The sequence below is a fragment of the Vombatus ursinus genome, unplaced genomic scaffold (genome assembly GCF_900497805.2).
Source record: "Vombatus ursinus unplaced genomic scaffold, bare-nosed wombat genome assembly UNPS02014789.1, whole genome shotgun sequence".
Classification (NCBI taxonomy): Eukaryota; Metazoa; Chordata; class Mammalia; order Diprotodontia; family Vombatidae; genus Vombatus; species Vombatus ursinus.
In genome coordinates this window covers 2452538-2463231 of record NW_020954567.1, presented here as the reverse complement: position 1 = coordinate 2463231, position 10694 = coordinate 2452538, and the positions used below count along the sequence as shown (strand labels likewise).

Sequence of the window (10694 nt, the reverse complement as noted above, 5' to 3'; positions counted from 1 at the left end):
TCCAAGCCATAATGTAATTTGAGGTCAGTCTTACTTAAGGGCTATTTTGGAGGATGATTTGAGGGATTTTAAAAAATGAATCTTCTTCTGAGCATAGAATTTCAAGGAGTTGGTTTAACTCTTTGGAGTATTAAATAGTGTTCAGTCTACAAGAATTCATAAGATGCTACCCCCACTCCATGCAGAAAAAAATGCTAAGGAATTTAGTGAAGGGATAGACAAATATAGAGAGTAGTGAGATAGGTTTAGACAGAAAAAGAGATGATAGAATAGAGAGATGATAGATTAGATAATGTGGGGATCAAAAATGTGTTAATCACCTACTACGTGCTAGGCATTGTGCCAAGTGCTTTATGAATATCTTATTCGATTCTCACAACAACTCTGTGAAATAGGTGCTGGTCTAATCTCCATTTTATAGTTGAGGAAACTGAGACAAATAGAGGTTAAGTGATTATGTGCCTGAGATCAAATTTGAACTTAGGTCTTCCTGAGTTCAATGCTCAATCACCTAGTGAAAGGGAGGAAGGAAAGAAGGAAGGGAAGAGGGATGGAAAGAAGAAAGAAAGGGAGGGAAGGAGGGGGGAAGAAAGGAAGGAAAAGAAGAAGAGAGGAAGGAAGGAAGGAAGGAAGGAAGGAAGTTAAATAATCATTTATTAAGTACTTACTATGTGCTAGGCACTGCACTCAGCACTTGGGTTCCAAATAAAAGCCAAAACAAAGCCTCCTTCCATACCTCTGCTTTCCCTCCAATAAAGCACATGGTTTTGAAATCCATAAATTCAAGAACAGGGACGGGAAGAAAATGCAGGCAACCTGACCTGGGCCCAATGGTTCCTGGCAAAATGAGCCAAATGCCCCAAAGAGAAGGAATAAACAAGGTTTTATTAATAAATATATTCCTGAAAGACTTAAATGTAGAAGAACACAAACTGATCCATAACTTATATAGGTTACATGCACATGATTATGAATATAAACTGAAATTGGGGACCAGGCAGCGCACATAAGCTGCTACTCATTTGTCTGCTATAGTTCCTGTAAGAGGGACATATAGGATGCTATAGATGATCACCTTCTTTGTCAGGCTTAAAGATTAAATCTTCACCAGCTCCAGTCTCCTGACATAGCCCTCGGGAAATGAGACAAAGAGCAGATATGTTTGGGGGACAGGGTCTTCCCACTAAAATCAGACAAGGTCTGAAAGAGATGCTACAGAACAAAATGACCTTGGATGGGCTAACGCAGTAGGGGTGGAGGATAGCATGATAGCCATGGAGGGAGAAAGGAGTGAGAAAAGGAGGATGAAAGGGAAGGGAGGCTTTGTGTACCTACCCCCTGACATTTTTACCTGGGGCTTCCCTCATTTAGTAACCTCAGTTAACAAAGTACCTAAGTGAGAGGGATTCATTCCATCCTGTACAGGGTTTCTCAGTCAGCCAGCATATATTTAAAAAGTGGGTGGAGATGTTTAAGAAGATGTTGCCCTAGGCACTCTGGGTAATATAGGAAGAAGAAGAAAATAGAAAATTGTAACAATAAAGTTTTTATTCTGCAACATTGTGTTATTGTTTTATTAACCTCTGGGATCAAAAATGACCTCTTCTGTTCAGCTTTTTGAGCCCTTGGAAACCTCACTGCAAGCTATCTTTCCACCTTATTCTGCATTACTCTCCTTCTTGTAGTCTACGATCCAGCTAGACTTGTCACAGCATCTCTCATCTCCATACCTCACTCCTACATCACTTCCATTTCTTAGAACCTCTCAAGTGACACCATCAACATCAGGGGCTATTAACGCAGGGTCCACAGACTGCCAAGGAATCCATGGATAGATTTCAGGGAGACCATGAACTTGGAAGGGAAAATAGTATATCTTTATTTTGACTAACTTTTCGTTTCCTTGTAATCCTGTGTGTTTTAATTTGTGCATTCAAAAACACTATTCTCAGGAGGGGTCCCTAGGTGTCACCAGACTGCCAAAGGGGTCCACAATACAAAAAAAGGGTGAAGAACTCCTGGTCTACAGGAAAACTCTCCTGACCCTCACTGCTGCTAGTACCCTTCCATCAAAATACAAAAAAAAAAAATTACCATATATTTATCCTGTGTACACTTATTTATGTATATTTTATTTCTCCTGGGGGAGCTAGGTAAGACAGTAGATGAGTGCTGGGCCGAGGATCAGGAAACTGTTGTAGTTTACTCCTGTGCAACTCATGACCCCTTTTGGGGTTTTCTTGGCAAAGATACTAGAGTAGTTTGCCATTTCCTTCTCCAGCTCATTTTACAGATGAGGAAACTGAGACAAACAGGGTTAAGTGACTTGCCAAGGGTCACACAACCAGTAAGTGTCTGAGCCTGGATTTGTACCTAATGAAGATTGGTCTTCCTGACTCCAGGCCTGGCACTATATCCACTGAACCACCTAGCTGCCCTGAAGTCAGGGAGATGAATTAAAATCCAGCTTCAGACACTAACTAGCTGTGTGACCCTAGATGAAATATTTAATCTGTCTGCCTCAGTTTCCTCAAATGTAAAATAATGATAATAGCATCTACCTCTCATAGTTGTTTTGAGGATAAAATGGGATAATGTTTAAGAAGTGCTTAGCATAGTGCTGGGTATTAGACTCTTAATAAATCCTTGTTCCTTTCCTTGCCTATAGGATTTAATTTCCCTAAGGATAGGAGGCTGTTTCAACTACTGAAGATCTAGAAATGTAAGTTTTAGCCATTCAGGTCCTTGGCACTGTCAGATGGTTCAACATCAGAAACATTAATATGTTTTTTTTTAATCAGTGAAAATAATGTTAAAGGTGAAGTATCATCTTCTAGTAGGACCATAGAATTTTTCCATCTGACTCGCTGCTGAAACTTTCCTTATGTGTTATCCTTCCCCCATTAGAATGTGAGCTCCTTGATAGCAGGGACAGTCTTACTGTTCTATTTGTATCTCCAAGTACTTGGTGTAGTGTTTTACATGTAGCAAGTACTTAATAAATGTTTTCCATTCATTTATTCATTCATTTCACATGACCGCCTTTTAAATGCCTGAATTCAGCAATTTGTCCAAAGCCAAACTGTCTCCTCTTTACCACGCTATAAACATCTCTAACTCCTTCAGCCAGTCTTTGTGATGTCAAGACCCCTGGTCTCTTTCCTTTGGATAATCTCTAGCTTGTCTGGGATCTTCTTTCGATGTGGTCCCCAGAATGGAGGCCAACACCCAAGATGAGATCTGACCAGAGCAGAGTTCAGCCTGAACTATTACCTCCCTCATCCTGGACCATAGGCTTCCACTAATGTGCATCACATTGATGACTCATTGAGCTTGCAACTGACTAAGATATGAAGATGAGCTGCTTTCTAAACCCCCTTCATCTTATACTTGTGTGGGGTTTTTCAGCCCAGATGGAAGAGTCTATGTCTATCCCTATTAAATTTCACCTCATTAGCTTCAGCTCACTTTTTTAACCTATTGAGATTTTTTTTTAGATCCTAATTCTATCACTCATTGTATTAGGTACCAGTCAGCATTGCATCTTCTTCAAATAGGATGAAGAAGTCATCCATAACTTGAAGATAACGATACTACTAGAACAACTAGGTGGTACAATGGATACAGTGCCAGGCCTAGAGTCAGGAAGACTCATCTTTCTAATTTCAAATTCGGCCTTGGACACTTACTTGTGTGACCCTGGGTAAGTCACTTAACCCTGTTTGCCTCAGTTTCCTTATCTGCAAAATGAGTTGGAGAAGGAAATAGCAAGCCAATCTAGTATCTTTGCCAAGAAAACCCCAAATGGGGTCCCAAAGAGTCAGACATGACTGAATAATAATGATAACACCACATTCCATTTGCAGAGAGACTTTTATGGCTTATAAAAGCTTTTACATGTATTTATTCATCTCTGATACATAGAGCAAACCTGTGAGGTATGTAGGGTATTTATTTTACAGATGAAGTAGCTGAAGCTCAAAAAGGATACGTACTTGCCCAAAGCCATTGGGGTTTTTCTGAATGCTACTCAGCCAAGTGTTCTTTCCATTAGGCCCCACATGGTTCCTTCCTTCAATTTACTTAGCTATAAAAAGCTATGAATGAAAATTACCTGCTTTATATTTTAAATAAAAAGTAGTGCTCAAGTTAAGAGGAGGGAGAAACCATTTCCAGGTATTTAGGAAGACTTCAGGAACCTCTGAGATTACAAATCTTCAACTTACACTATATGTATTTGGTATGTACAGTTATTTGTATATTATCTCCCCCACTAAAATGTGAGCTCCTTGAAAGCAGGCACAGTGCTTAGCACAAAGCCTAGCACATAATAAGAGCATATAAATGCTTGCTGACATATTAACTCGTGGGGAATCATGAAATTTGATGGACACCAGCAGCTTAGTGACTCCCTTTTTTGCACCATCTGGTTTGTGAACCTTTTCTTTTCCTTCTAGTTCTATACATCTTTGGTGAATGCTGTATGGTCAAGTTATAGTATTTGACAAAAGATATTCTAGATCAGGCCACATGTGGTCACATGTGGACTGGAGACCGCAGGTTCCCCACCACTGGTCTAGACCCTTTTATTTTCATTCTGAGACTAATCAGAAGTGCTCACTCCTTACTACGTTCACAAACTGGAGCCAGGTCAGAAGAGGATGATTATAAAGACTTCAGAGTGACTGACATATCCATTGCCATGTGGACGGTGGGTGAAGGTACCAGGGATATTTGGCCAGGATAACAGAACACTTAGGGGAACATGAGAACTGTTCTTAAGTATTTTAAGGGCTACAATATGCAAGAAGGATGAGATTTCCTTATTCACTTTTGCCCCAGAGGACAGAACAATGAAAGCAGTCCCCAAATGGAAAGAGCTGCCTTGTCCCTTAAGGAAGCTCTGGAGCACTAGCTGTCTGGACCACCATTTTTTAGGGACATTGCTGGAAGGATTCTTATTCCCATTCAAACTGAGCTCTCTGACCTCTGAAGCCCCTTCCAGTTCTGAGATTCAGTGCTATTCTGGGATTCCATTACAAATGATGTTTCCCGTCTGGCCCAGGGACCTTCAGGCAGGAGCCTCCTATAAATTAAAGACTGTAATTAATATTATTACTTGGTTGGGAAGAAGCCACTTGATTGAGAGTGGGAGAATAGAGAGTGACAAGATACAGATTGGCCTGTTATCAGATTGGGAGGGCAAGAGTTTGCATTAGTTTAGGGGAACAAAGAAGGTTTTAGCACTGTTCCTAGGAGCCAAATCAACTCTAACTAGTGAGAAGTGGGCTTTGAATGACCTGAGGCTGACTCTATTATGAGAACAAAGAAGGCTGATGAGCATTAGAGCAGCAGGAGAGAAATTGTGGGTTTAATGGGATTAGTCGAGATTACAAGCCACACAGGATTTTGGGAATAGTATCTCTTCCAGGAACTTTTGAAAGCGCAGGGGCACCCTAGGTAGTCTAAGCAAAGGACTTTAGCTGAGCCTGCCAGATAGGCTACCTCAGCAAATTTCCATTCTTAGGATATTGGGGGTGGGGGGGGGGGGAAGAAAAGGGGAAGCATGAGCATAGTCCATACAAGAGACAAGAGCAGATGAATTTAGCCCTGACCCAAGAAATCCCAAGTGGCCTTTCTGATTTTCTGGCAAACGCTCCATGGTAAATTATATCATGCCTTTGTCGGAAGAGTCCTGGTTAGAGTGACAGCTGATAAAGCCGATAGAGACCTAAAAATCACCTCCTGTTTTAATCTAGAGGATTGTTGAGAGACAAACAAGGAAAGTGAGTTGCCCAAAGTCACATTCTTAGTGAGACCAGTTGGAAGAGTTGGAAATTCACCAAGGTCTCCTGATATCTAGTCTTGAGTAGCATCCACCATACCATGTTACCAGAAAAAGAATTTCTGAGTTTGATTGCTGTGGTTAAAACCTCTTTCTTACTCCCATCTGAGGCTACCGAGTGTTTTCCAATGCTCAAGAACTACAGACATTTTAAAACACCTCTTACAGTAGCTAATTAGCTCAGAAGGAGTAAAACACAATTTGACTTGTTAATTTAGCCACTAGAATTGCTTGGGGATCCACTTTGGTAAAGTGCTTCTAGGGCAATTGTTTCTCAATTTTTAGCCTCAAGATAATTGAAGTCTTAGGTGAAGGAATGAGCCCCAGTTGATTTCTCTCTCAGTAAACAGTTCCAAGGTCTACTTTGAAAAGGTCATAATACATAAGAAAGATGATTTCCTAACCACACTTTCTTTTAAAAAAAAATTTGTTCATATCTTTGGTTTTTACATCACCTACATTTCTCCCATAGCCTTCCCCCTCCCTTCTTTCAGAAAGTCATCCTACATAACAAAAGATATATGAAAACACTTGCAATGTTCCACACCGCCACAGCAAAAGAGTAAGTGAAGGAGTCTTCTCATATCTCTTCTAGTGACACACTTGTTTTTCAGAAATTTGCAACATTCATTTTCAGTTGTTTGGAGATGGTTTTGTTTTCATTTATGTTTTTGTGGTCATTATGTATAGTGTTCCTAATCATCTTTCCTTAACAAATTTTGGAGAATGAGAACCCAGAGAACTGAATAAATTCTCAATTCAATGAGAATTTATTAAGTGGCTCCTATGTGCCAGGCAACTATACTAGATCCTGGAGATAGAAACACAAAATAACCCCTCCTTTTGAGCTTCTTACCTACTTCTCTGGTATACAACATATTTAACTATTAATAGATCAGCAAATGCAACATAATTTGAGGAGTAAGGGAGTACTGACAACTAAAGGGAAGAGGAAAGAATTCCCATAAGAGGTGACACCTGGGCTTGAGTCTTGCTGGCTACTAAGAATACTGAGGCAGACTTTTAAATTTATAATTCATCATTCCTAATTCAGGTTAGGAATGTCTATCATCGATCTGGGGTCCTAAGGGATCAAAACTAATATTTCCTAGGTGGCTTTGTACCTACAGATTGGAATAGACATTAGATCTCAACATTTTTTGTGCGTTCATGGACTCTTTTGGCAGCCTGGTGCAGCATAGGGATCCCTTTTCAGAACAATGTTTTTAAATACATATGATGACAAAGGAAATTAATTATGTTGAAATGTAGTTATCTAAATATATTTTTTTTTACAAAAACAAATTCATATACCCCAGGTTAAGAACTCCTGGATTACATCCTCTCAATTCCTTCACCTGAGTTTTCACTTTTCTTTGTCAGTAAAAGTTAAAAAAAAAAAAAAACTGCCTTGGAAGCTCTTAAATTAACCCTTCACCATTTAATTTTCAAACACTTGTAGTGACTAAATAATCAAGAAGCCTTCTGGAGTGATATAATCTATGGGTAATTGACTGAAATGTATAGAACCTTTTGGAGCTCTACAAAAAAGCCTGCTAGCTTTCTTGTTTTCCAGCTACAAGAAGAAGGAGGAAAAGAAGGAGGAGGAGGAGAAGGAGGAGGAGGAGTTGGAGAAAAGGAAGGAAGGAAAGAAAAGAAAGAAAGAGAGAAAGAAAGAAAGCAAGTAAGAAAGAAAGGAAGGAAGGAAGAAAGAAAAAGAAAGAAAAAGAGAAAGTGACTCAGTGGTGCAAAATAGAGCCTTAAAGAAAGTCTCTTCTCCAACAAGAGGTTTTCTGTGACTGTTTTAAGATCATATAGGATTCCTTGATAGATAAATTCAGATAACTTTGTTTAATGATCCCTGATCATAAATATCAAGAAGAATAAAGCAGGTATATGTGGACATATGCTCAACAATGGTGTTTGACATCACCATGGAAGATGTCCAATGCAGAGTCAAAATGGAAAATGGAGTCCCTGTAAAAGGTGAAGTCTTCTAGATGCTCTGATTTGTAGATGACATGTGATAATTGCTTCAAGTCCCAGAACACTAATCTCCTTGATAAGATCCACTGCCACTCAGAAAATATCATCCTTTCCCTCTCCTGCTGCTCGAGGAGCCAGCCGCCGCCATGAATGACACTGTAACCATCAGAACCAGGAAGTTCATGACAAACCGACTTCTTCAGCGTAAACAGATGGTTATAGATGTCCTTCAACCTGGAAAAGCCACAGCGCCCAAGACTGAAATTCAAGAAAAACTGACCAAGATGTGCAAGACAACTCTGGAAGTCACTTTTGTCTTTGGATTCAGAATCCATTTTGGTGGTGGCAAAAAAACAGGCTTTGGCATGATTTATGATTCCCTTGACAATGCAAAGAAAAATGAACCAAAGCACAGACTTGCAAGGCATGGCCTGTATGAGAAGAAAAAGACACCAAGAAAACAGCAAAAGGAACACAAGAACAGAACGAAGAAAGTCAGGGGTCCTGCAAAAGCAAATGTTGGTGCTGGCAAAAAGAAGGAATAAAAGGCACTATGGATGATATTTATCCGGGAAGACAATTTTTCATCAGAGAATAAATAAACTATGTAAAAACTTAAAAAAAGAAGATATCATGTAGGTCATTCCCCTGAGCTCCTGTAAAATTAGTTTTTATTTTAATACATATGGATGGACTTGTGCTGGGCCCTATACAAGGCAAGGATGAGAAAGGATCCTTGCTCTCCATGACTTTACCTTCTAAAACAGACAATAGTAATATTAAAGCTTTTTTTTTTTATCTAAAATGTGACTATACAAATCCCCAAAGATATGTATAAATAACATCATGGAAAAACTCCTGCTCCCTGACCCCCATGCCTCAACCAGTTTCCCGATACCAGTAAGTCAACAACCCACTTACAACGTTCCAAGGTCACTCGACATCCTGCATATCCTCCTTCTTGGACATTTCATTTGGACATATCTTTTTGGGATTGTTGTCCTTAATAATACTTTACAAAACACTTTTGCACTCAGTGACCCTTTGAGGTGGATAGTACACATATCATTGTCCCTATTATGAAGCAAAGTACCAAACTAAGCTTTGGGGATACAAGTAGACACCAGTCCCTATTCTCAAGGAGCTCCCATTCAAACAAAAATGAGGTTTTAGCTGCAAATCAAATGGAAAGACTCTATTGTCCTTAGAGAGAAGTCAAGCAGATGATAATGAACTTTCTTTAATATTATTTACGCTGATAAAAACATATCCATTTCTCATGTTGAATCATCCGATAGTGCCAAAGACTTTGTTGGGCAGAATTTTCTTTTGTTGTCAGGGACTATGGCACCTGTAAAAGCAGTTGCCAAGTTTCAGCTCCACATGGGTTGCTTTCCTAGATGATTGCTGTGGGGACTGGTCTAGAAGGGGGGCCACTTTTGGGGAAGGGAAATGCTGTATTCCAGGGGCTCTTGGACTAGCATCAATGGCAGTCAATCAGAAGTTGTTTTTGGTGGTATCGTTGTGGTAAAGTTATTATTGATCATTCCATTGTCTCCTGAGGATATATCCCTCTATGATGGCTGTGGGGACCAAGCTGGTAGCAAGGCTAATGGTGTGGAGGACAGGGAGAGAGGTAGACTGCTGTTCCTTAGATTTCTGGGCTCAGAGTCCTGGGCTATCTCCATCCCCATCTGAGGATCAGCCATTTGGCCGAGGAGGCTTGACCTGCCCAGTTGGCTCATCTGCCCCTCAGGGTACCTTGCTGCAGTTACCTTCCTTGCCCACAGCTGTACCAATAACAAAGATGGCAGATCCAGGAACTAAACTTTGTTACCAGCATTCACTACTACCTCATGCTGCTGCTCCATCTAATTTTGACCACATTACCTTTCCAAAGCTCCTTTAAAGCTTTGAGATCAAAAGATGTATGGAAGCATGTGCTATAAGCCTCATCACAGGCTACAGAAAAGTGTGCAAACATTTTTACTTGTTTTGAGGGTAGGGATAACAGCCCTTTGAAAGATATGAGTGTGCCAGCTCCTAAAGTTAGTCTTTTCCTATACAATACCCCAACATATGTTCCTAATGCCAATTTGTAAAGTGATTTTTCCAAACAAACCTTAAAACACAAGAAAAATGTTATGATTATTATATTACATCAGATAGTAAAAATACATAGATTGTATTCCGATCATATGCACTCTTCCACATTCCCCTCCTTTGTCCTGTGGACAAAGCTTCTAGCCCCAGAGAGTTTAGAAACCAAAACCAAAAAAAAAAAAAATATTTCTGAAATGTTGCTTGTAACTCCTCTGCTCCCTGGAGAAGCCTCTTGGATCGTAAGATGAGGCAATTACGTTCCAAAATGGGCTTTTCTTTGTGTGCAGCTAAAAAGCTATCCTGTCTCTCCTTGAGCTGACGGTTGGACTGTGGGTTTGTTGCTTTGGAGAACTGGGGCCAATTACTTGGCCTGGTGTTTCCTAAGCGAGGGAGATGAGAGCAGAGGAGGGGGAGGGGAATGGTAGAGAACGAGGGGGCCTGGTAAAAGTATTTGGTTTGTTAAACGGCTCTTGCACCAGTGTCTGACCTGAGTCCCCAGCCTTTTTGAGTAAGAGGGCTGTATTTCATCCCAGCTTCCTCCCCCCTTCCTCTTCTCTTCTCCTCCTCCCTCCCAGGCTCCCCAACCCCACCCCCATACTCCCCCTCCCTGGAGTAGCAGTCCCAGAGCATGGGGTGAAAAGTCGCTGGAAGGACAAGTTGACGAATAGCGCTTGGGTCGCCGGGTCACTGGAAGGCGTCGTGATCTGGGCTCAGACAGAGCGATTTCCTCGGTGATTTTTATCTTTCGTCTGCTCACACG

At 40.6% G+C, this 10694-nt stretch overlaps 1 pseudogene; it reads left to right on the top strand.

Annotated features, from left to right (window-relative positions):
• Window positions 1-7957: 7957 nt before the first annotated feature.
• Window positions 7958-8376, top strand: LOC114047710 (annotated as a pseudogene).
• Window positions 8377-10694: the final 2318 nt, after the last annotated feature.